This window comes from Poromitra crassiceps (assembly GCF_964638095.1).
Source record: "Poromitra crassiceps genome assembly, chromosome: 13".
NCBI classification, from domain to species: Eukaryota; Metazoa; Chordata; class Actinopteri; order Beryciformes; family Melamphaidae; genus Poromitra; species Poromitra crassiceps.
This window is the reverse complement of record NC_139644.1, coordinates 25,279,161-25,305,093: the sequence shown is the minus strand read 5'-3', so window position 1 is coordinate 25,305,093 and position 25,933 is coordinate 25,279,161. Positions and strand designations below refer to the sequence as shown.

The window sequence follows — 25,933 nt, the reverse complement described above, 5'->3', positions numbered from 1 at the left end:
TGTGTTGATAAAGAAGAAACAATTGAATAATTGGTGATGTGGAAATTAATTGGCACAAGTTAGACACAATGGAATTAACAGCTGAGAGGCCAGCTGATCAGAAATGATACTTTTCCCGTTTGTTATCCGTGGAAAGATACGATTTTCCTCTTGACTTGAGTCATGAGCGGACTGACTGGAACTCTGAAATGAAAGGAAATTCCACCTGTTTGTGTGTGTGACGTGTGTGTGTGTGTGTGTGTGTGTGTGTGTGTGTGTGTGTGTGTGTGTGTGTGTGACGTGTGTGTGTGTGTGTGTGTGTGTGTGTTTGGGGGGGGTGTGCGTGCGTTTGTGTGTTTGTGGGGGTGTGTGTTTGTAAATGCCTACGTGTTTGCCTCAAAGTGTTTATACTCCATAGTGCAGCATTTCCCTCACTGCATGACTTACAGGAAATGTTTTTCCAATCTTTGTCATGTGTGGGACCCTAAGATACATCCACATTTTTGACCTGTGACCCCATTTGATAAAAGTCACCCCATCTGAGAAAACTTACGTATGATTTAATGAAGAATTAGCTGTGTTTACTGTAGGTGATGACATTACAGTAGAGCAAACTAAACATACTGTAGTTCTGATCTCTAGTGCATGAAATAACAATGAAAATAACTGTTTTGTGCTGCTGAGTGGTCCCCAGACCTGAGTTTGGACACCACTGACTCTTTGTGATGTTGTAATTGAACCTTCATGGAAGCCACGTTAGAGACCAGATGCGAGAGGTGATAAGAAGGTGAATTAAGTCCATTAGTGCAGCCAGGCCTCTGAGTCTACAGAGAAAAGAGGGAGAATTTAGGGAGAGGGAAGGTCTGCCATTTGTGGCTGTATAGACCATACCAGAGGTATATAAAGCAGACAAGCAGCTGAAATCAGTATAATTTTGTGTATCAAAGTGATGTTCTGACTGAGTGTGTGCCCATGTTAGGCTTTCTGTGTGCGACACGCCTTCCGGATGACCTAATAAACCTTGAACAGAGTCTCCCTTGTCTAATCTGTGTGTGACCTGCTGGTGGAAAGGCTACTACAGGAGAGTCTATGGCCTTCAGAATGAAGACTGAAAAGTTTCAAGGACGTCACCAAGCAAATAAAGAAGTCTCCCATGAGGTTTCTGCATGAGCCAGCCAGAAAAACACCTTGAAACAGGCAAGTTTGCTTTCAAAATAAAATGATGAAATCTGTCATTTTGGGAAAGGGATATTTGGGTGTATAAAAAACATGCAATTCTATAAAAATCAACAGTTGTTGCGTAAAACACGGATTGTGAATCAATAGACACTAAAAGTATTTACTCACACACAAAAAGCGTGTGTGTGTGTGTGTGTGTGTGTGTGTGTGTGTGTGTGTGTGTGTGTGTGTGTGTGTGTGTGTGTGTGTGTGTGCGTGTGCGTGCGTGCGTGCGTGCGTGCGTGCGTGCGTGTGTGTGTGTGTGCGTGCGTGTGTGTGTGTGTGTGAGTGTGTGTGTGTGTGTGTGTGTGTGTGTGTGTGTGTGTGTGTGTGTGTGTGTGTGTGTGTGTGTGTGTGTGTGTGTGTGGTGTGTGTGTGTGTGTGTGTGTGCGCGTGTGTGTTGCTTTGACGCTAGATCCCGCCCATCGAATCTGGTTGGATGGCGTTGAGCCCGGTTGAGCCACAGCACTGACAGCAGTAAGGGATACAGCATTGACTGTGGATATTAACACCGGTATGCAGAGGGAGACAGGAGACAGAAGCAGGATTGTAACGTTAGAGCTGTCACTGCAATATTAAGAGCAATACAATGTCTGATTCTGAAAAACAGTCGGGTCTCGTCTATTTGATCACAGGGGGCTGCGGGTTTCTCGGTCAACACCTGCTGCAAGTTCTGCTGGACAAGGAAGATAAACTAGCGGAGGTTAGAGTGTTCGACAAACACGTAGACTCCAGTCTAAATGGACACAGCACAGGTAAGCCGAACTGTCTGCGACTGTCTGTCCGTACATCTTTTCGCATTTTCATATAGCGCCCTTTAATTCGGCATATATGGTGTACCAACTAGTTCTTGTTTCAAAGTAACAAAAGTAGCCTACCCCCTTCAAGGAGAATTTTGGTGGAAGAACGGTGAGCGTCACATTTTCAAGGTCACATTTTATTTAAATAAGTGCTGCTTGGTGGATCATATGATATGCGCAGGCAGCGCAGCCAGCCGCGCTGGAACTATTATTAAGTAGGGGGTGCTGTAAGGAATGCGGGCAGCATCAAGAAAATTTGACGTTTTTTGGACTTTCATCGTCAAGTCAAGTCAAGTCAAGTTTATTTGTATAGCACATTTCATACACAGAGGCAATTCAAAGTGCTTCACATAAAATGGTTGACAGGAAAAGAAAAGAAAAGAGGAGGGTAAAATGGACATTTAAAAGCATCACAACAAAACTTAAAAAAAAAATAGTATAAAAAGTGCAATAGGCAGCAGGCGCAGCAGTTGCAGAAGGGGCTAAAACTTATAGAGGACTCATTGGGTTTGCATAGTAGCTGTCAGCAGTTAAAAGCGACGGTAAACATAAAAGTATTTAGTCTATTTTTAAAAGTAAGTAAGGTTGGGGGAGATCTGAGGTCTTCAGGCAATTTGTTCCAGCTAGCAGAAGCATAGTGGGTAAATGCAGCCTTCCCGTGATTTGATTTGATCCTAGGGACAGTTAATAAGCTGGACCCTGTTGACCTAAGAGTTCTAGACGGTTCGTAGCGTGGGAGCAATTCAGCTATGTATTTTGGGCCTAGGCCATTAAGTGATTTATAGACTAATAGCAGTATTTTAAAATCTATTCTCTGACACACTGGCAACCAGTGTAAGGACTTAAGAACTGGAGTGATATGATCAGCTTTCTTAGTCTTCGTTAGTACTCTAGCAGCAGCATTCTGAATGAGTTGAAGTTGCCTAAGTTCTTTTTTGGAGAGACCAGAAAAAAGGCTATTGCAGTAGTCTAACCTACTATAAATGAAGGCGTGAATTAGTTTTTCTAGATCCTGTCTGGACATGTATCCCCTAATTCTTGCTATATTTTTAAGATGATAAAAAGCAGATTTTCTAATTGACTTAATGTGGGAGTTAAAGTTGAGATCGGAATCAATAATAACTCCAAGATTTTTGACTTGATCCTTAGGCTTCAGGGATCGAGACTCAAGGCATGCAGTGATTTTAAGCCTTTGTTCTTTGGGGCCAAACACGATCACCTCAGTTTTGTCTTTGTTTAGCTGTAGGAAATTCTGGCACATCCAGTTATTTATTTGATCAATGCACTGGCACAATGATTCTATGGGGGCATAGTCAGCTGAGGAAAGAGTTATATACAACTGAGTGTCGTCTGCATAGTTATGATAGACTACTTTGTTTTTTTGCATAATTAGGCCTAGAGGGAGCATATAAAGGTTGAAGAGAACGGGCCCCATAATGGATCCTTGAGGCACCCCACAGGTCATCCTAGTTAGGTCAGATGTGTAATTGCCAATGGAGACGAAGTACTTCCTGTCTTGAAGATAGGACTTGAACCACTGGAGGACCGTACCCGATAGCCCAACCCAGTTTTCCAGTCTGTCCAATAAAATTGAGTGGTCAACAGTGTCAAATGCAGCGCTAAGATCCAGTAGCACTAGAATCGAATTTTTGCCTGAGTCTGTGTTCATTCTGATGTCATTTATGACTTTAGTAAGCGCGGTTTCAGTGCTGTGATGGGGGCGAAAGCCTGATTGGAGTTTATCTAGGAGATCATTTGAGGTTAGGAATCTATTGAGTTGTAGGTAAACAACCTTTTCAATTATTTTGGCTATAAAGGGGAGATTAGATATTGGTCTGTAGTTACTGATTACCGATGCATCAAGGCTACGCTTTTTTAGTAGGGGTTTAATAACTGCAGTTTTCAGGGACTCAGGAAAAGTGCCGGTCACAAGGGATCTATTAACTATTTGCAATAGGTCCGACGACAGACAGTTATAAACGCTTTAAAAAAAGCTTGTTGGAAGGGTATCGAGACAGCACGAAGATGATTTAAGGCCTTGCACAGTTTTCTCTAAGATGTCGTGGTCGATAACGCTGAACTGGTACAAATTTATCGAACTAGAGATCTGCGGGTAGGATGATGTCACAGCATTTCTTGGTGTGGAGCCACTAATAGCCTGCCTGATATTAATAATTTTATCCGAAAAAAAGGCAGCAAAGCATATCATATGGTGGATCATATGATATGCGCAGGCAGCGCAGCCAGCCGCGCTGGAACTATTATTAAGTAGGGGGTGCTGTAAGGAATGCGGGCAGCGTCAAAGAAAATTTGACGTTTTTTGGACTTTCATCCATAGAAGAATATTTAATTTTAAATTAACATTAGGATTATACTGTTGTGATGTCATTATTCAGTATCTTCTCCTTTTCTCACTCACTTTCATGTAACCACCTGCTCTCCCTTTAGTTGTTTTACACTACGACAGCAACACAGGCATAAACACTGAATTTATTATTATTATGATGGAAAACCAGATTATGAAGAGATTTGAAGAGAGAGCGTATGAAATAAGATTAGAGCTGCCTGGGAAGCACAAACTGTTTTTTAATGCATTTTGTTGGTGGCATAAACACAAGGCAGCCAAATCCAACAATTTCGAAAATCCCATCTCTCGCCACCAGGGGTTGCTGCAGCACCCTCCCCACCCACCTTCCCGCTCCCTTGAGCGCAGCCGAATTGAAAAGCGTCTATTGAAATAAAAAATATTTTTTTGATATGTTTTAAGCGAGTAGCCTACGTTTGCCGATAAGCCAGCCACACAAAACTTTAATAACTTTGGTGTAAGCTCCCCCCGCACATATCGGTGCTATAGTGAGCGTTGTTCGGTGTATTTTGCTGTTGCTGGAGCTATTCAAATCAAGCTAGCCCAAATGAAAAAGTTCCTTTTTCTGTGGTGCTGCTGAGTCAGTGAGTCAGCACTGTGTGAAGGTCAGGTTAGGCCCGGCTCCAAACCCAAATTACAGAGGGGCCATTTAATTAGCTTGACGGGGCACTCCAAGGGGGGTGGACCTTGGGAAAGAATTGGGTTACCATCCCCCCCAATATTTTATTTTTCAATTTTTCAGAGCATAAGAACGAAAACAAGCTCAGACACAGGAAGAAGAAAAAAAAACATACATATATTATCAACATTCCAACACCAAAATGTGGTGCTGCTGTACCAGCCGCATAAGCTGTTTATGTTATGTGCTTATACGAGGTGTTGCGCATGGTATACCACGCAAGTGGTCCATGAGAGAACAACTGGGCAAGTTACTTGTCACTTTTAACCTTGTTCAAGTAAGCCAGGAACGGGTCCCATGATAGTTAAAAATGTCTTCAGTCAAGTTCTGACAGAGAGCAATGTCATTGGAGCATTGGACAAACACATTTGCATATTTTCCCCAGCATGCCTTGTTCCTTACAAACTTCTGACATGAAAGTAACCAAATTAAATAAATGGTGGGTGGAAATAATCATTAGCCTATTCTTAGTTAAACATGCAGTTTTGGAACATTCAATAAAGACAAATAAAAAATAGACTATGACTCGACACCCTAAGTGATACACACATGGTATGAGAGTGGTATATATACCCATCATACCAATATCTGTTTCAGTGTAGAATGGTTAGTTCCTTGCTCTGCTCTCCCATATCGCCAGTAAATCTGTTTTCTTATTTTTTTTTAGGGGAGAGCATAGTGCGGGGGAAGGGGACACATTTTATCAGGCCGGGCAAAGACGGGAAATGGGCGGGCCTGGCCACGGCATTATTCTGCACCACCAGCTACCACACAATGCTAGCCTGGGTAAACCCAGCCCCCACGTGACCTGCTCTCAGAGTTTGTGACTTGACTTGACTCTTGTGACTCGTGAGCAGGGTTAGTCTGAGAGCAGGTCACTGGGGGCTGGGTTTACCCAGGCTAACACAATGCAGCCACTTTCACCAGCTCACTGAAAACAATGGAAATGACTGAGTGACTAGGCTTTATTTGATTGGTAAGCAGATGGCATGTAGGCTACTTGTCAATATTTACTGGGACGATACACCAAGGGTACGATGTTAATAATATGGAAGACCTTAGAAGTTACCTAGGCTACAGGAGGGCAATGAACCATTCTGCAGCTGGCTGTGCAAAGAGACAGTGGGTAAACATGAATTTCCCCCATATTATTATTATTATCCATGAGCTACTGTACAGTACGTCTCTCACCATAACTGCAACCTGTGGCAACTCCAGGACACTTTGTCCTTTGGTTATCAGCTGAACCCATTTCAAGGACAACTGACATGAGGCCTGAACAGACGAGGGTGTGGGTCGTTTTCCCCCCAAAAAACCTTCAAGAATGTGAAAAGGGAACAGTTATTTCCCTAATATGCAACAGTTGCCTCCCAAGTTAAAACACTTTGGAAAAGCACAAAGGCTTTGCATAGTGTGAGGTGTTGTGTAAAGATGAGATTCTATGAACAGGATGCAAACTGTCCTCAAACAACATTGCTGTTTTTAGACGTAATGAGACAACAAAGTGACATTACCGGCTTCGACCTAACAAAGCTCAAAGAAAATGTGATAATCAAACACCTATTCAAATTTTCCCCAATTTCCCAGAAGGATACATTTCTACTTCCGCTGCTCTTAGAAACTCTTTCACTCGCATGCCAGTGTGTGTAGTTTATCTTTAAACTGTCTTGTTGCCTGTAATTCAGGTCTTAGAAGCCTGTGTGCTAGCATGCGGTTGTATTGTCTGATTCTTGTGAAAACAATCTTGATCCAGGATCTTGTTGCTTGTTACTCCCAATTAGAGGTTAGATTCTCTGCCCAAACCCGGGCTCACCCTGACCGGACCAGTGGGTAATAATAGATATAATAACATAATAGAAGTTCCCTTCTATTCCTCAGGCCCGGGTCGGGCCGGGCCAGGCTCGTGGTCAGATATTTATATAATTGGGGTAATTTTGGGTGTGATAATCAGAATGTTAACATTGTAACCTTAAAACCTTATGTATTCACAAGACTGAACAGACAACAGGGTTATAGTTTAGATAAACAGCCAACTTACTACTAAGAAAATTTTGGGTTCGGGCCGAGCTCGGGCCCATAAATGCAGCCAATGGGATGGGCCGGGCTGTGCTCAGACAGAACGGACTTAGGCTTGTTTTTTTGGGCCCGATCTAAGCTCTACCCCCAATCATGGTTGTGTCATTCTGTCCCTCCCACAGAGCGGGTGAAGGTGCAGGTGATTCAGGGGGACATCACAGACTACCCCGTGGTGCTGGAGGCGTCCCGTGGGGCCCACGTGGTCATCCACACGGCCAGCCTGGTGGACGTCTGGCACCGCGTGCCAGAGGCCCTCATCAACGCCGTCAATGTCAAAGGTGAGGCAGGGTGGAGGGATAAAAAATGGGAGGGAGGGTAGAGCAATCAGAATGAGAGAGAGACAGGGGGGAAAGGGACACAAGGTTCCTACGCAGGTCTGGAAAGTCTGGAAAAGTATTAATAATGAATTTAATTATTTCCAGGTGTTACGAGCAGAGCATTAGAGCTGGGTGTGGTTCCGTTATGATGGGTGTAGTTGTAGTTTGGATAGCGTAGATTATTGCTAGGGATAGACTGACGTCACACAAAGGGGTGGAGTGTTGTGACTTTTGGGAGTTGCGAGCACACCGCGAGGAGGAAGGACGCCAAGGCGGACTCTTGAAACAAACAGAGACTTTGTTTGGCAACCACCTCATCCACACGGACCACGGATACACCTTTTCCCCAAACCCCCCCTGAACTTCCACACTGAGAGCGGGCTGGCCAAGTTGAACAGGCGACGCAGCTGAAAGAGGGCTCATCTGGTTCAAGCGCAGGCTGGTCGCCAAGAGAACAACACCAACGTTAACAACAACGCTTGGGTGAGTTAAACATACACGATACCCCTTAGATAGAATTACATTCACCCAGGTAGTCTTACTTTCACGTTAAAACCACACGTAGGGAAGCACCAGTTTACGGGCTAACTAACCTTAGTGGGGTAGGCTAGGAATTAGCACGAGCCAGGTTAGCTAGCAGTGTAACACAGGTCTTGAATAGTTTGGGAATTTGAAAAAATGTCTGGAAAATTACGGAAAGTCTGGTTCAGGTCCGATACACACATAATTATAGCTTTTATGTCGTTGTAGATGTAGACCCATTTTGAGTCCACAGTTTTTGTTGATGTGAAGAATAATGTTCAGATTAGAGGGATGTTGTTATTACCCAGCCGCTGTCAGCATGCATGATATCAAATACCGACCAAATCACATGCAATCAATATCATACTGTAGGTTCTGCTGAGTTCAGGAGGAGGTAGTGGGTTTGTTGGGGGTTTTGGTAAGGTCCTTGGTGGAAGGGGTTTCCGGGGCCTTGTTAGTGAGGCTGATGGCGGTTTGGAAGAAGCTGTTCTTGTGGTGACTGGTTCTGGTCTTGGCAGACCTCAGTCTCCTGCCGTGGTGGAGTGTCTTGAAGAGTTTGTGGCCAGGGTGGGAGGGGTCGGCCTTGATCTTGCGAGACCGCTTCAGTGTCCTGGCTGCATGCAGGTCCTGGATGGAGGAGGTGAGGATGGACTCAACGATAGAGGTGTAGAAGTGCACCATCGTGGCCTTTGGCACTTTGAATTTCTTCAGCTGCCGTACAAAGTACATCCTCTGCTGTGCCTTCTTGGTGAGAGCTCTGATGTTCAGCTCCCATGGCTGATGATGGTCCCCAGGAAGCGGAAGGACTCCACAGTATTGACGGGGGAGTCACTCAGGGTGATGGGGGAAGGTGGGCCGTTGTTCCTCCTATAATCCACAATCATCTCCACTGTTTTTTGACACACATTTTTGACACACATTTAACACCAGGTTGCTTTGACTGCACCAAGTCACCAGATGGTTAACTTCCTGTCTGTATTTCCGACTCATCTCTGTCTGTGATGAGCCCTATGAGGGTGGTATCGTCCGCGAACTTCAGGAGCTTGACGGACTGATGACTGGAGGTGCAGCTGTTGGTGTACAGACCGAAGAAGTAGGGAGAGAGGACACCGCCCTGGGCAGCACCGGTGCTGATAGACCGAAAGTCAGTTATGTGCTTAATACCCAGCCTCACGTGCTGCTTCCTGTCAGTCAGGAAGTCTGTGGTCCATCTGCAAATGGGGTCGGGCATGCCCAGCTGGGAGAGTTTTTCCTGTAGCATGGCTGGGATGATCGTGTCAAATGCCGAGCTGAAATCCACGAACAGGATCCTGGCATAGGTTCCTGCATTGTCCAGGTGTGTGAGGATGTGGTGGAGGGCCATGTTTATCGCATCGTCTATAGACCTGTTGGTTCTGTAGGTGAACTGTAGGGGGTCCAGGAGTGGGTCTGTGATGGATTTAAGGTAGGACAGAACAAGGCGCTCGAAGGACTTTATGACCACAGAGGTCAAGGCGACGGGTCTATAGTCTTTAAGTGCCGAGGGCCTTGCCTTTTTTGGGAGGGGGATTATGGTTGATGTTTTGAAGCATGTTGGTACGTGGCAGGTCTCCAGTGAGGAATTGAAATCACCGGGGCCAGCTGGTCAGCACAGTGCTTCAGGGAAGAGGGTGATAGGGCATCAGAACCATCCGCTTTAGCCTTTTGAAGAGCATATTTACCTCTGACTCCTGCATGTGTAGAGGTGACGGTGGGGGACAGGGGGCTGCAGGCAGGCTAGGTCCGGAGGCTCCTGCTCTGTTGGTGGAGGCGGGGGGGAGGGTTGGGGTGTAACTGTTATTTCATAGTTCTGGTTTTCTTATTTGTAACATTGATAATGAAAATATGACCGATTTCTTCAGTTTAAAGAATATTGTTTTTCTTGGGATGGCGGCACCACAAAGCACTTACAGTATGCTTAGGGCACCCAAATGGCTAGCGGCAATGCTGGATGTGATCTACTTAGCAGGGGCAAGATGTTTATCTGTATGAAGCATATTGAACACCAGACAAAATCTTCAAAACAAATCAAGGTCTGGAAAAAATCTGGAATATTTTAATTGAAAATGTGTAGGAATCCTGGGGACGGGGAGGAGAAGGAAAGACCGAGATTAACAATGGGTGGTTCAGTTGTCTGGATGATCTAAAGTAGGAAAGCACCCAAGCAACAGAGGAAGCAGATGGTCTGATTTGACCTGTGCTACATGGCTCTCCAGTCCAGATCCAATATCATGGAGGTTCCTCCCACCCTGACCACTATGAAAACAGCCTGTCTAAGCTGTGAAGAAAGTTGAACTCTGCATATTATTTTGTTGAATAAATTGTTCAGTCATGTTTCTGTAAACTAATCCTTCATATAAAGACAGCAAGAACTCTAAAGGAATTTCACATGATGATGGCCTACATCAGCTATTCTCTACCATTAACATATCACAGGATCTCTAATTTAGTACAGATTGGGGGGACAGACACCCCCCCCCCATGTGATTACATTTGTTTCTCTGACCTAAATCGAATCTGATTGTTATTGTTGGCCCAGAATTCCATGACCATCTGTGTTGCAGGTAGGGAGGTAACAGTGAAACTATGATCAAATAACTCATTATTTTACTTTCTCTAAATCTGTTAACTTTTTGTAAATTAAGTAATGGTGAAGTTAAACAATTCATCAATCTGTTGGGGACCCCCCTGGAACACCAGTAAGGCTCCCTGGTCGTCCCCATGTTGAGAACCACTGGTCTATGCTGTTTCACTTGCTTTTTCCACCCTGACAGGAATAACTTTTTTGGGGAAAAACTGAAACTTCGATACAAAGATACATGTATGTATATATATATCTGCTTTCAGAAACCCGTACGGGGCAATGATGGTTCATGGCTTTGAACTCTTTGAATTTATGAATGACTAACTTATTCCCATCTGCGAGTTATTTTTGTTATTTAGTGTGTTCATGTTTGCGTCTACTTCTAAAACTGGATATATTGTGAAGCCATGTTTTTGGATCAGTTAAAATAGTTCCATTGATAACTGATGAGGATATTATAACTGTACTGTAGAGAGTGTAAATATAATCCTATAACAATCTTGTCATAACAAGAATGTGAAGTCTCTGTGTGTGTGTTCGGCCACAGCTATGACATTTTATGTGCGATCACGCTGAATCTTTCAAAAGAGCTTAAAGAGCACCCCTGCAGGTGACCTAATGCTAATGGAGCCATATTGTTTAATTAAGTAATTAGAGCCGATAAATGGCCGAACTTGCGATGCTACACAATGGCTACGCAATGGCTACGTAATGGCTACGCAGCCTCCACCGGTCACATAGGGACGCACATCACTGTTCTGCATGGACACTGCACGGGTATACACAAGTAATATGGCATCATATTTACGAGCATGTATTTATCACCAAGGCCTGCATTTGTCCTGGAAAAGTTTTATTGTGGAAGTCAGTGGGAAGTGAAAGGAAACGTGGCCTGAAAATTGTTCCTATCTTTGCACAGGAGGGTGGTATATCTTTTATTTGAAACCTTAGTGGTTATTCCATCCATAAATGGACCACATATTTCACATTGAGCTTTCATATTTTGAATCTGATTCCACTTCATACAATATAACCCACTAAGATGATGTACTGGATAGACCTGATATCAGGGAATCTCTTGCGCTTCAACCCCTCCACAGAGGTCGGTCGGAAGGACAGAATACTGGAAACAGTTCAATGGGCCACTTCAATAAAGATTGATTTGAACCCAAAGAGAGGACTGGAGCACTCAAATCACTTTAAATATATTCAATAGGTTGTACCTTATTAAGTGATTGGAGTGTTCCAGTCCTCTCTTTATGGGTTCAATCTTTATTGAAGTGGCCCATTGAACTGTTTCTGATATCAGCTTTGTTTGCAGCAAAGACAGATTTGTAGCTAATGGATAATCCACACATTGTAAAATAAACAACCCAGTGTTTATTTACTGTGTTTATCTGATCCAGTTCTGAACAAAACATTTGAAAGTAAATGCTTCTTTTATCATGATCCAAAATTGTAGTCTGTCTTGAAATTGATGTGAATTTGATAGATTGAGCAAATCTTTTTTTTACCCTGATGCAAATTAGCCTCTGATTTTTAGGAATGTGTCAACAACTAGGCTAGATCTTTGCTATTTAAATGTCCACATGAATCCAATTCATAGTGGGTTTTACACAGCAGAATGTGCAAAAACAATCAGACATTGAGTATGTTTACATACACGCTGATGATTCGATCTTAACCCGATTAAGGCAATACTCTGAATAAGATTGATGCCACTTTCACATGGTATGACACCATATCAGGTGTTTTCTGATACAGTTAAAATGCAATGATTGTTCCCTCTGGCTCTGGAGAGAGTCTCTCTTGGCATGGATGTTGGTTTCCCTTGGCGTCTGTGGCATCGGATCAGAATGCTTCACAAAAAGTTTTTTCATATCCCATTTTTAAGATGTTTGTTAAAGTATGAGTGAACAGTTCTCATACTGGAGGCAATTCCTGGCTAAGTTTACTCAAGACACTCAACTCCTCTTCATCCTCTGCCAAATTGGACCACATGTTTTTTTAACAAGTGCTTTCTGTGAACTGTGTCCCTTTCTGCTGTTTTTAATTTATATTCGTCTTGACTCCATCCTTGAAACAATAACAAGGTATTAAACAGTCATTAATAAGTCTGAAAGAGTCTTGGAAAGTTAACCAGATGGTTTGTTACACGGAACCATCTGGGATCTCATCTTTGGAAACTGTTAGTAAAAGGGAGTGCGCTTTCAAAAAATACCGGGCAGGTGATTGGATGAGTGTAAAGAAAAGCTCGCGCACACTGTCTCACCTTCTTAGGAGAAAATTTATTGGATATTATACGTTTCGGTCACTAGGACCTTCATCAGTATTATGGGCGACATCACCTTGACTCCATCTATATATAGGGGATGCCCCCATGAACCAATCATCCAATCACATTGAAGGACCTGTCATATTCCCAGGTGTGCAGAGATCCTTTCTGCTAGGTGATTGGATGAACCATCTGTCTGTCACCGTCTATCACGGGCTCGCGTCTCGCTGTCGTCACACCTAAATCCTGCCCGTAGCTGCCTCTGGAGTGGACGCTGATTGGTCCGGCCCACTGCTAGGACCAAGTTAACCAATAGCTTGGAGCGCGGCAAGATGGATTTCTGGTGCAATCATCATCTTGAGAATCCAGCTGCCTCGTAAGGTTATTGGAAAGTATTCAAAAGTCTTGAATCCAGTTATTAGAGGAACAGGGTTACAGTCATCTGGGTTGGGACCATACTTGATTTCGTAACCCAAGCCGATGGGGGGACTTTGTTTCCTGCATTCTGGTGACTATATAGAACTGAATGGGATATTGTTATGATTTTAGCATCTGATTATATAATAATAATAATAATAATAATAATAATAATGATAATGATAATGATAATAATAATTTTATTATTATTATTATTATTATTAAATTTAATTATTAAAAATGCTGTAGTCAAAGAACAAGAAAGACATATGTAGGCTATGTATTTCAACAAAGAAAAATAAGAAACAAATAGAGCCCTTCCTGTTTTAAACAACCTTTGTGGCTTTCAAGTATTGATAGTATTCTGTTATATCATCACACGGCCATCTCGGTAGGAAAATAACAGGTGATTGTAATCAATTAACAGGTGATTGCAATCAAATGGCACAAACAGCCAATGAGCTGTGTGTGTGCCATATTTGTAGGAAAATGCTTGTGACATCATGGGAATACTGTGAATAGATTTCTGATTTATGAGGTGCACTTGAATACACCATGAAGTCCTGACGGCGCCTGCAGGTGCTCAGTTGAATTTTAAGTGGAGATAGATAGCATGGCTGCGGCGAGCAGCTCTCATTGCGTGCATGCCATAGAAATGATACATTTGGTGTAGCTGTATTGTTGTCTGGGTGGAAAGGAAACAGTATAACACGCTGTACAGTGTCAGAAATACATTGTGATAATCTAAGAACATAACGCGAGGAAACCGAGAGGGCAATGAAAATCTGGAGTCTCCCTGGAAAATTGTGAGGGTTGGCAAGTATGGTTGGGACTCTAATCTAGATCTAATCTAATCTAATCTAATCTAATCTAATCTAATCTAATCTAAATCTAGACTCTACATAAAGCTAATGTTTGAAGGTGCAACAGTTTACAGGTAACATCCAACATGGCATCAACTCATAATTCTGAAACATCTTATGACATGTGCTGTTGAACTTGTTCCTCTTCTCTATTCTCTGGATCGAATATATAAAATTACTGAAAAGGCAAACTATACCCCTCCTTTAAATCCAGTTTAGAGAGTTCTTATTTTTTCACCATCCGACTGGTTTCTTTGTGCTGCATGACCACTCCTTATTTAACACAGAACAGGGTTACAGTCACCTGGGTTCCCTCAGGACTGAGGGAATAAAGAGAGTTGCTTCATGAAATATGATGTATCAACCCCCCAGTGTCCATCTCTGAAACAATGCTTTCTCTCCTCTCAGGAACAGAGAACGTGATCAATGCCTGTGTGGAGAATGGCATCCAGTCCCTGGTCTACACCAGCAGCATGGAGGTGATCGGTCCCAACGTCAAAGGAGACCCGTTTATCAGGTGAAGTTTGAATCCAATTATGTTCAGCCAACATGTTTACCAAAGTCTACTGTACATGTTTCTGCGTGCAGCCTACTTGTCATTCTATTAACCGTCTGTTCTCTTTTCCTCACCAAACCACATACCCACATACTCTACACTTTAATCGTAACTTTTTCAAAGACTGCTTTTACAATGACATCAACGCAGTCTCTATTATCTCTTTTTATCTTCTCTACTCTTGAATTTCGCCCACTTGATGGAAATCTGAGAGTCTGTAAAGGAAAGATATGATGGGGTGAAGAGGAGAGAATGACAGGGGGGGGGGGGGGGGGGGGGGCGGTAGACTCCTGGCTCCAGTTATTCTTTTGATCTCAAGTGGTTTTACCTCAAGTTGCCCACCGTCACATTTTGGCTCAATAAGAGAGGTGCTGGTTATGTCCCCAACACAGCCCCTCTCTTTTTGAGGCCGATGCGGAAATTGCATTCTCTCAATGGTCGCGGATGAAGAATGTATTGATTAATTCCATTCTACAACAACACATACACATAGATAAATTCTATGTTCTATGATCTATGTACAGACAGGCAAACAGCCTGTCTGTTGTTCTGACCCTGTGCAGGGCACAGTGAAAGGCTACATCCTCTGACACACACAGCTGTTGCCTTGCTCCTCTCTGCAAGTGTAGCCTACACACACACACACACACACACACACACACACACACACACACACACACACACACACACACACACTGCATTCCAGTGTCCCAGTGGTAACTGGGACTGGACTAGATAAAAACAACATAAAGCAGCTATAAATGAGCTATTAAGCGGGGCGGGGCTCACATTGACTTTCCATGTCACTTATCTTGATGTTTTCTCTGTTCACAGTAATGGATTGCATTAGGACGTCTGGTATGTCAGATGTATGTTATGTAATGTTCTAGGCGTGGTATAGTATGTGGTGTTAGAATGAACTATGCGTTTGCTGATTTAGGACCAGACCAAAGATTAAAGGATGGCTTTCCCGTGGGGAATATGAATATATATTAAATCTCACGCCCCTAAGGTTTTCGAATCCGTTGAAATTTTTGAAATTGCTTGTTCACAGCCAGAGATATCAACCGAAATCCACTCTGTGTGTGTGTGTGTGTGTGTGGGGGGGGGGGGTGGTGGAGGGGAGGGGCGGGTGTGGGGACCCGAAATCCTACATTTCCCACAATGCACTGGGCTCGCGTGGCCTTCGTTTCCACGCCCACCCCTCAGGCATTTGGCTGATATCAAACTCCAGTAGGTGGCGGTAATGCACATATATGCTTGCCAACCGCCATAAAAGTCAAAGAAGAAGAAGAAGAAGAAGAATCTTCGACATAAAAATTTAAACCGAAGTATATATGTCGGGAGATGTCTTCATAAAAAAAATTTCATGCATTTTAAGGCATTTTCCAAGGAGTTAAGCGCATCTGATGTTGTAACTATTTCATGTAAAAATGTGTAAAAACGGGTACATTGCTCAGCGTTGATTTCGTTACTTCAACGCACCTACTACTAGATGTAAAATTTGACGAGCTTTCCAATGCCGCCGGTCCCGTGCCTGTACGTGCTTCCGTTCCCGAGATATGGTCTCTTTGCAAGGAGCTATGGGAAGCTAATATTAGCTACAGTAGGCTAGGCGGTGGAAAAAGATGGCTGCCTTTTGTTTTTCTTCAAGACCTCTGAAGGGGCGTGGAGGACCTCTAGAGGCGGGACCATTGCGGCACAGGCCCACAACACTGTAGTTCATAGGTGCTCGACTTCCGCAAGGCTGGACTTGTCGCCCCGACGCGTTTTGCGTCAGAGCGTCATGGAAATAATGTGAGAGATGGTTGATATCTCTGGCTGTGAACAAGCAATTTCAAAAATTTAAACGGATTCGAAAACCTTAGGGGCGTGAGATTTAATATATATTCATATTCCCCACGGGAAAGCCATCCTTTAAGGCTGAACAAGCTGCACTGCCCGTTTGCCTTGTCATGGTGTAAAAATAGGCTTAAGCGATGTTCAGTGTCCCTATTGAATGAAAGCGTTCTTTAAAAATGAGTCAGCTTTGTTTGCATGATGCATATCTGCCCCCATCCGTCAAGCAAACGATGATTATCTCAGGCGGTAATCTCTGACAACCACTGATGTCATGTTTGCCCAAACATGGCAGGAGGAGGATACACCCTGTGTGACATCATGTTTTCTGGCATTTGCAAAATGACACTGATTAGCCAGATGAGGGCGCTATAATTATCCTTAGAAGGTTAAAACATGCGGGCGTCCGGGTAGTGTAACGGTAGATTCCCTGCCTACCAACACAAGGGTCGTAGGTTCGCGCCCCCGTCTTACCTCCGGCTTGGTAGGGCATCTATACAGGCACGATTGGCTGTGTCTGGGGGTGGGAAGCTGGATTGAGGGTATGTGTCCTGGTCGCTGCACTAGCGCCTCCCCTGGTCAGTTGGGGCGCCTGGTCGGGGCGGAAGCGGGAACTGGTGGGAATAGCCTGATCCTCCACCGGGCTACGTTCTACCGGTGAAGCTCCCTGCTGTTGGGTGAAAAGAAGCGGCTGGCAACTGCGCATGTGTCGGAGGAAGCATGGTGATAGTCTATGGCTCTCCCCAGATCGGCAGAGGTGCAGCGACCGGGGCAGCAGGGGGAAATTGTCCAAGTACAATTGGGGAGAAAAATGTGGGGGAAATCAAAAGAAAAAAGTTGCACATCACACCGGCGGTCCGACTTTGATGAAACTGATTCATGAAAGGAGAAGAAGAAGAAACGAAACACAAAACAAACAGAGGATGACAAGTGCATCTCAATGCACTGGCGGGGACATAATCATTGTTATACCATGGTCCTGGGTGAATACTCGATTCTGATTGGCTGCAAGGTGTCCATTAAAAAGTGATATTGTACAGTGATAATGGACACCTAGCTAAATGGTCTGTTCACCGTTCATATCAATGCGCCATAGTTTCATCAGTGTTATCAGGAGAGCAGTTTGAGCTCTATACCCCCGTTAAGGGTTAATATGACAATTTTGGAACTTGAGAAAAAAATTGAGTCGGTCAAAGTAAGTATTTAAATCACCCCTGTGTGCTCAGTTTATCAAAAATAACTCTTATTTACAATTTTGATTTTCGTTTTCGGAGATTTTTAACCTCGCGTCATCAGGCTCTTCTCGGCGAGAAAGAGGAGATTTCCCTCGCTCGTGCACGAGCGGGGGCGAGCCCGGCCTTTGACACAGAGAGAGAGAGAGAGAGAGAGAGAGAGAGAGAGAGAGAGAGAGAGAGAGGAGAGAGAGAGAGAGAGAGAGAGAGAGAGAGGAGAGAGAGAGAGAGAGAGAGAGAGAGAGAGAGAGAGAGAGAGAGAGAGAATTTTCGTTTCGGAGATTCCCTCTCCTGAGAGAAGCCGGCTCTGTTCTGGTCAGCTGACAGAAACCGGGGCTCTCAGCTGTCAACTGTCAAACCTCCTGTTTACAACTTGCAGCAACCAGCAGCCAGGCGCTCTGGGAGAGCGCGCGCTGCCTCTTATCACTGATACAAATCAAGGGGTCCACCCGCTATGCACAAATCAAGTCAAAGAGGAAAAAGACGAGATCAACAAAAAGAAAACAACGCAATGGGCAGTTAACAGCAACACACTGAGAGACGTCCTTGAGAGAGAGAGAGAGAGCTGCATTTCACCACATACAGTACAGCACGCAGTGCGAGCCCCCGCTGCACTTTTCACTTCCTGAAACTCTTAAATGTTAATATACTTGGCCAATACGTATCTATCATACAAAATAAAGCAAGCAGCCAAACGGTAATGTCTTCATTTAATGTAGAACGCAAAACATCGTTAAACCTGCATTCCTGTAATAAAGTTAACGTTTGAGTCGGCTTTAAAACGGTGGTTGGTGGAGGTGGGAGGGACTATTTTATTTCGTGGAAGACTGATTTACAGACATTTAGCCATTTAGATTGCTTTATTTATTACACATGGAAATATAAATGACTGGTCTTATTGTTTTGTTGGCAAGTGACCATGGTATAAGCGGGTTAATGCACTTCGAGGTGTCCATTATCACTTTTTAAGGGACTTCGCGGAGGCAACCATCCTCGGCTTCGCCTCGGACGGTTCACGCCTCCACGTCGTCCCTTAAAAAGTGATAATGGACACCTCGTTGTACATTAACCCTTACTTATGGTTCAGAGCAACGTCTCCACTGTTGGGTACAACCACAACACGGTGCGTCATTACATACTTAGTTGGTGATATAAACCAGCTTCTGCTTCAAGGCGTTTCTGTTGATCTGGAAAGATGTGTGTATGTTAGACAACAGCAGGAGATAACAAAATACTTGTAACCTGTCCAAACACCGGTGTCAGTCTGCCACGCGCTGGAAGCATTAAGTTATAACATTCCTCCAGATGTGTGTTTGTGTCTGCGTGCAAACTCGTACATAGCTACAGCTGTTTTTCAGAACAACATCCTGGCCTCTCTCTCATTCACATTAATCAATTTGGTCCCAGTGTAAGAATGAACCATTGTCCGTTTTTGTAGGCAAGACTGTATTTAGAGTATTTAGATCTTTCTCCTCTCTCTCTCTCCTCTCTCTCTCTCTCTCTCTCTCTCTCTCTCATCCTCTCTCTCTCTCTCATCTCTCTCTCTCTCTCTCTCTCTCTCTCCTCTCTCGCTCTCTCTCTCTCTCTCTCTCTCTCTTCGCTCTCTCTCTCTCTCTCTCTCTCCCTCTCTCCATTCCATTGCCGCTTGCGCACTTGGCGTCACACAGCACATTCCAGTCATAAATGCGGCAGGGTCAAGAAAAGACTGTATCTCCTGACTCCTTCTCTGACTGTTTGTCCTGCACAGGGGTAACGAAGACACGCCGTACACATTAGTCACACCATGCCCTATCCAAGAGCAAGGCCAAGGCCGAGAGGATTGTGCTTGAGGGCTAACGGCACCAAGGTACGGCATGTTCACACATTTTTATAGATGTTCTCAGAAAGCCAGCAGCATTTTTGCTTTACAACCAAAAACTTTACACTTGACCTCCATGCCAAATTTCAGCCAACTGCTATCCTGCATTTCGAAATTTAGATAGATAAGATAGATCAAGATAGAAAACAGAAATGGCATCATCCAGAGACAGTAACACTGTGTGTATCTGCCTGTTTCAGCACAAACACTCATATTCTTGTTACTGAGTACAACCATTATTGAATTATTACTGAATATTAGAATATAAAATATCGGTCAGACCGGATGGAACAAATGCAAACCCGAAGGCTGTACATGTTTGCATTTTGTTGTTTGCCTTTTCTGTTTGTTGTTGGCCTGGTATTTGCTCAGTTGGTTGAAAGTTGTGACACTGTGGTGAGATTCTTGTGCAACTTCACTCACAGTGCCCGAAAACAAATAACGGATGGTTCTCTCGTGGCCTCGCTGTGGTGTCACTCCACCCTCCTGCTGTTTATCTTCAAAATTCCACATAATTTCAACACATGTGCGGAAATGTTTGCATTCCTGGTCCCCTCCCGTCTGTTTCCTAAGGCTCCCTCCTCCTCTCCTGTTTGTCCAGGTGAACGGAGGGGCGAGTCTGTACACATGCTCTCTGAGGCCCACCGGGATCTACGGTGAGCAGCACCAGCTAATGAAGGACTTCTATTTGATGGCCGTCCGCACGGGAGGCTGGGTCATTCGGGGTGTCCCGAGTGACACCGAACATGGGCGGGTCTATGCAGGTGAGCCGAAAGTTCCTGGGTTTGCGACCCCCAAGTCATAAACACAACTTACTGTGAGGGAACAGGGCATCATCCAGCCTGGGGATGTCAGACCAGCAGTAAAGGCCCAGTAACCCACATTGTGAAGGAGGGCGTAGTAAAACCCTAGCCTGGGTGAACCCAGCCTTCAACGTGATGTCACAGACTATGCCTGTAAGTTACGTAAGTAAGTTATTTGTGACTGATAGTACATAGAGGTCACGTGGAGGCTGGGTTTACCCAGGCTAGTATAACCCTAGCATGGTGACGTATGTTCACACCAGGACCAGAAGCAGAAGTAGACTTTTCACACAATGAAAACTCCGAGAAAGTGAAACGTCTCCCTGCCATACTAAACCATAAGAGCATTACATGCATTTCGATAGCAATTGACAATTGATAACCGTTAAACACAGAGGATACAATATTAGTATTCAAACCATCATCACTGTTTCTGATGTAACATGCATACAGTACTTCTACATTCTGCTACTATGTTTATTAGCATTATTACTTTTTAATTAATTGTTCATATATTAATATTGTTTCTATTGTAAGCATGGGAGATCATTTGTAAATCCTTTGTAGCAATTAAGGGCATTGACATATGATAGTTACCCCCCCCCCCCCTTTAATTTATGTATGTTTTTGTTTTGTTGCTAGGCAACGTGGCATGGATGCATCTTTTGGCATCCCGAGCCCTGAGGGAGCAGCCGCAGACGGTTGGAGGCCAGGCGTACTTCTGTTATGATGACTCGCCCTACAAGAGCTACGGGGACTTCAACATGCAGTTCCTGTCTGCGTTTAACTTCGGGCAGTTGCGCGTGCCGCTGCTGGTGCTCTGGTTCCTGGCCTGCCTCAATGACCTGCTGCGCTGGCTGCTGAGGCCCGTGTGCAGCTTCACCCCGCTGCTCAACCGCTACACGCTGGCCATCGAATGCACCTCCTTCACTGTGAGCTCCGACAAAGCCCTGCGCCACTTCCAGTACCGCCCCCTGTACGACTGGGACCAGTGTCGAGCCCGCACACAGAAATGGGTCGACACTTTCCCGACAAAGGGCGACAAAGACAAAAAATCCTAATGTGCAACGAAAACCTTGCTGCCTAGAGAAGCGGAACAACCCGCTGTTGGCCATGATTCCGACAAACAAGGAATGAGTCAGTACAAAATGAAAGTTCAGGCACTAACCACTCACCCCCAGCACATCTTAAAGATCCAGTGCAGTGATTTCAACTCAGTCCGGAAAAGTTTGATGTTGATTTCTAACACAATGAGCATCATTCTGTTTAGTTTCTGATGGTTAGATGGTCCAAAGCTTGTAGGACTGAGCGAGACCTTCCACTGCAGACAATATTCCTATCTTTGGGAAACTAATATCCAAAGTTGGAACTTTGGCAACCAACAACAATGGACGCACAGAGATTGAAGACCGATGTTCTCTTGGCATGTAAATAAAGCAGCACAGTGTGTTCCCACCCTGATGTATTAGGTCTGAGAAGCAGTATTAGCTTCAGCTCATTTAGGAGCAATTTATAAGCGAGTTTTGCAGGAGTAATTTCTTCCGCACACTGTAGTTTGCAGGAGTCATTTCTGCCAGCTTACTGTAGTTTGCAGGAGTCATTTCTGCCAGCTTACTGTAGTTTGCAGGAGTCATTTCTGCCAGCTTACTGTAGTTTGCAGGCGTCATTTCTGCCAGCTTACTGTAGTTTGCAGGAGTCATTTCCTCCAGCTTACTGTAGTTTGCAGGAGTCATTTCTTCCAGCTTACTGTAGTTTGCAGGAGTCATTTCTTCCAGCTTACTGTAGTTTGCAGGAGTCATTTCTGCCAGCTTACTGTAGTTTGCAGGAGTCATTTCTGCCAGCTTACTGTAGTTTGCAGGAGTCATTTCTGCCAGCTTACTGTAGTTTGCAGGAGTAATTTCTGCCAGCTTACTGTAGTTTGCAGGAGTAATTTCTGCCAGCTTACTGTAGTTTGCAGGAGTCATTTCTGTCAGCTTACTGTAGTTTGCAGGAGTCATTTCTGCCAGCACACTATAGTTGCACCAGAGTGAAGAACTTTCACCAAATCAAATCAAATGGGACGTTTTGGACTTAAGGGCACAATGCAATATCAGTTGTTTTTCTCATTACCCAGGGAATCTCAGAAATTGTTTAGAAATTAATGTTCAAAACACTGCAATGCATTTGTATTTGGAATGGATTCCACTCTTTCAGTCCTTTTGAAGAAGTCTTAAGTTCAGATAATATTAACAATATTATAACAAAAATATTAAGACAGAAAAAAATGCAGTATATCATATGTCAGGTAATGTAACAGTGGGGTTTCTTTGTACCAAAGTGGGTTTTTTCTACCCACCTCCCCTTTTTTTAAGAGTACACTGATTTCACCAGTCTAAGCTTCATTCCAAAGCTGAGGCCGGCGGGCAGCGATTGGCCGGTCAGATGCATCCGTTTCTTCTGTATTTGTTATATTAATGTAGTGCTTTTGCTTTACATCTAATTTATATAAGAATTGACATCTTAAACATTAGTACAATAGTATTTGTATAGTTTTATTATTTGTAACTAAGACACTTGTAAAGTTTACTAATGTAAAAGCATTAATCAAATGGATTATCTTTTATTCCACATTAGTACAATAGTATTTGTATGCACCGAAGGACCTTACAATACTGCGGTGTAGCACTAACTCTATTGCAGCGGATTGGGCGTGATCAACCCTTCCGCAGGCAACGTTGCAGACAGAGTAGGAAGGCTGATCCGTGAGCGGCTGCTTCTGGGACGCGGGTTGGGGTCTTAATCGGCCTCGGCTGGGTCTACTGGGCGAGGGTGTATGATGCTGAGAGACCCGAAACACCTTACAACCCCAGCTAACATCACTGATTACGCATCCCAGCGCATGCTGTAGCATGTATTTTAAATGTATAGTTTTATTATTTGTAACTATGACAATTCTAAAGTTTACAAATGTAAAAGCATTAATTAGATTATCTTGTATTCCAGTAAGCCATTGATGATACTGGTGTCTCATAATTTAAAGAATATACACATTTAAAAAATATTTGTCTACTAATTCTCATGTTTCATGTATTTAATTTTAAATAAACATAATTTAATATATTCAACATTGCATTAATAATTGTGACTTTGTTGCTCCACTCCACATAAAGCTTTGGATTCACACTACAACAGGAATAGGCTAATTCTTCTTTCTTTTCTGTTTTTTGAATCTGTAATTGGTCTCATATTTAACAAATTGGAGTGCTTCTCTTAGACCAGTTTACTTTATAAGTCACAATAAGGCCACAAGCCTGACCGCTGATCTTAAATCACTGTTTTAGTTACAATCTGCTTCATTTAAGGCCTCTGCTGTTTCCACATGGATGAGGGACATTTTCCACCTCAGGGTTACCATGGAGACGTGGATGTTGTTTACCCACAGTGCAGATGGCTGATCCTGTGGAAACCTGTGGTCATGCTCTGTCGCAAACTGCTGGATGCCATATTAGCAGCATGAGTAAGAGAGGAGAAGGGAGTTCCTCTCAAGGGTCATTTGACAACATGCTTAGGTTTCCCCAGTTATGTGTTGTTTTCCATGGATATCCTCACAATATTTAACTTCACACTGACGTGGAAACCGCAGTCTTGGCAAGAATTGACTCAAACTTCCAAAACATTTCAAAAACATTCAGGATTTTAGTGCTATTGTTTTTCTGGTAACAAATGACATAATGTGCATGGATAAATATCAAATATGGAAGTCCAAGTTACCTAGCGCTGGATCTGTGTGTGTGTGTGTGTGTGTGTGTGTGTGTGTGTGTGTGTGTGTGTGTGTGTGTGTGTGTGTGTGTGTGTGTGTGTGTGTGTGTGTGTGTGTGTGTGTGTGTGTGTGTGCTGCCAAACTCACTGAATGCGAGCACACTCAAAACTCGAGTTGCATTAAGGTGCATGGCCACACAAAGTCACAAGAGTTATAGAAGAAATGTCCTTTGAGAAATGTAATAAGTCACCTGGGACGGCACACAATGAACGTTTCCATCATTCATTGCCAAATATTACATTCATTGCCTATTTTGATCATCTATTCAACATTTTGAGCCATTTCTGTAAGGAGAATGTCCTAATTGTCTGATTCCAGCTTCTCAAATGTGAAATTTTCTGGTTTCCTTAGATGGTAAATCATCTCTTAGTCCTCTGACAGTATTTTCCTTTGTGTACCCTCTAACACATTACAGTTCTTTCATTTCAGTTTTAGCTGTTTTTCAGCACAGCTAATTTCTCCCTCACTTCAGCTGTTAATCACCTTCTGTGAGGGCTTTTGACTTACAGGCAGCATTTCTACATGTTAACCTCAAGTTTTGGAACTTTGACCATGTTTACCCCTAGATATCTGACATCATAACAGTATCCCTGGAGATGATGTGCCATCGCTGCAGTTACGGAAATCGCCGGCTCCACGGGCTCCCAAAATCATGACTGACAAACAGACAGACACCGCCCACCCACCTTGGTGCCATCGTGCAAATGCCATCGGCTCATACTACATCAGAGTTGCTCGAGTGACATCACTGATGACATCACAACTGCCTGAGTGACATCACAGTTGGGCAATCAGTTGCTCGAGTGACATCACTGATGACATCACAATTGATCGAGTGACATCACTGATGACAATACTGATGACATCACAATCATGACCCACACTGCCACCACACACACTGCCACCCACTTTTTCAATTTTAATTAAGAAGATAATTAGTTGTGTATTTCTAATATGATACACTGGTTTGAATATGCAGTAAACCGTTTCATTTGCAGATAGGCCAGTGCATGCAATATGTAATCATCAATTTATATTAGTAATTTATCTCTGGGGGAATTTCCACCAATACAAGGCTTCATACTAGACGAAGAAGTGATGTGAAGTCTGACTCAAGACCCACCCTACTCTGCCTCTGATTTGTGGTTGAGTTTGTTCTGAGGGTAAGCCAATCAGAGGTAGAGTAGAAGTGACATGTCACATTTTTTTTCTCCACAGTTTAAACCTGTGCCAATGGTAAGAATGTGTCAATTTGAGAATAAAATGACATAAAATTAAAGAAAAAAGTATTTTATGTATTTAAAATACACAAAATACAAGGTCTGAAAGTATCTTGATACAAATTACATCTTATTTTTCTCGGTCCAGCCAAATACAAATTACAAAATACACAAATGTATTTGAAATATGTATTTTAAATACATGTATTGTAATGAAATGGGTGGGGGGGGGGGGGGTGGCGTATTGAACATTACTCCCCCACCCCCAAGTTGTTATTGTTTATAATTTGGATAGACTCAAAGTGCTTCCTGAAAGGCTTAAACCAGGGGGTTTCAATATCTGAGACTGTGGGCCTCCCCCAGACAAAACTTGGAAGTACAGTAGGAGCCCCCCTCATTCAATTCCTGGATGCCTATGGGATTGTGATTATTTGATCCCACATAGACACTCAACGATTGAGCAAAGATGGCCTGATATTGCTGTTTGACACACTTCAGACTACATCAAATACA

The 25,933-nt window shown here is 43.5% G+C and overlaps 1 pseudogene across 1 annotated transcript; it reads left to right on the top strand.

Annotated features, from left to right (window-relative positions):
• The first annotated feature begins 1,786 nt into the window (after positions 1-1,786).
• LOC310788050 (3 beta-hydroxysteroid dehydrogenase type 7-like) lies at positions 1,787-21,901 on the top strand (annotated as a pseudogene). The gene is made up of 6 exons (XR_014554094.1): positions 1,787-1,952; positions 7,240-7,395; positions 14,522-14,630; positions 19,488-19,586; positions 20,200-20,362; positions 21,044-21,901. The product of XR_014554094.1 is annotated as a 3 beta-hydroxysteroid dehydrogenase type 7-like (transcript).
• Positions 21,902-25,933: the final 4,032 nt, after the last annotated feature.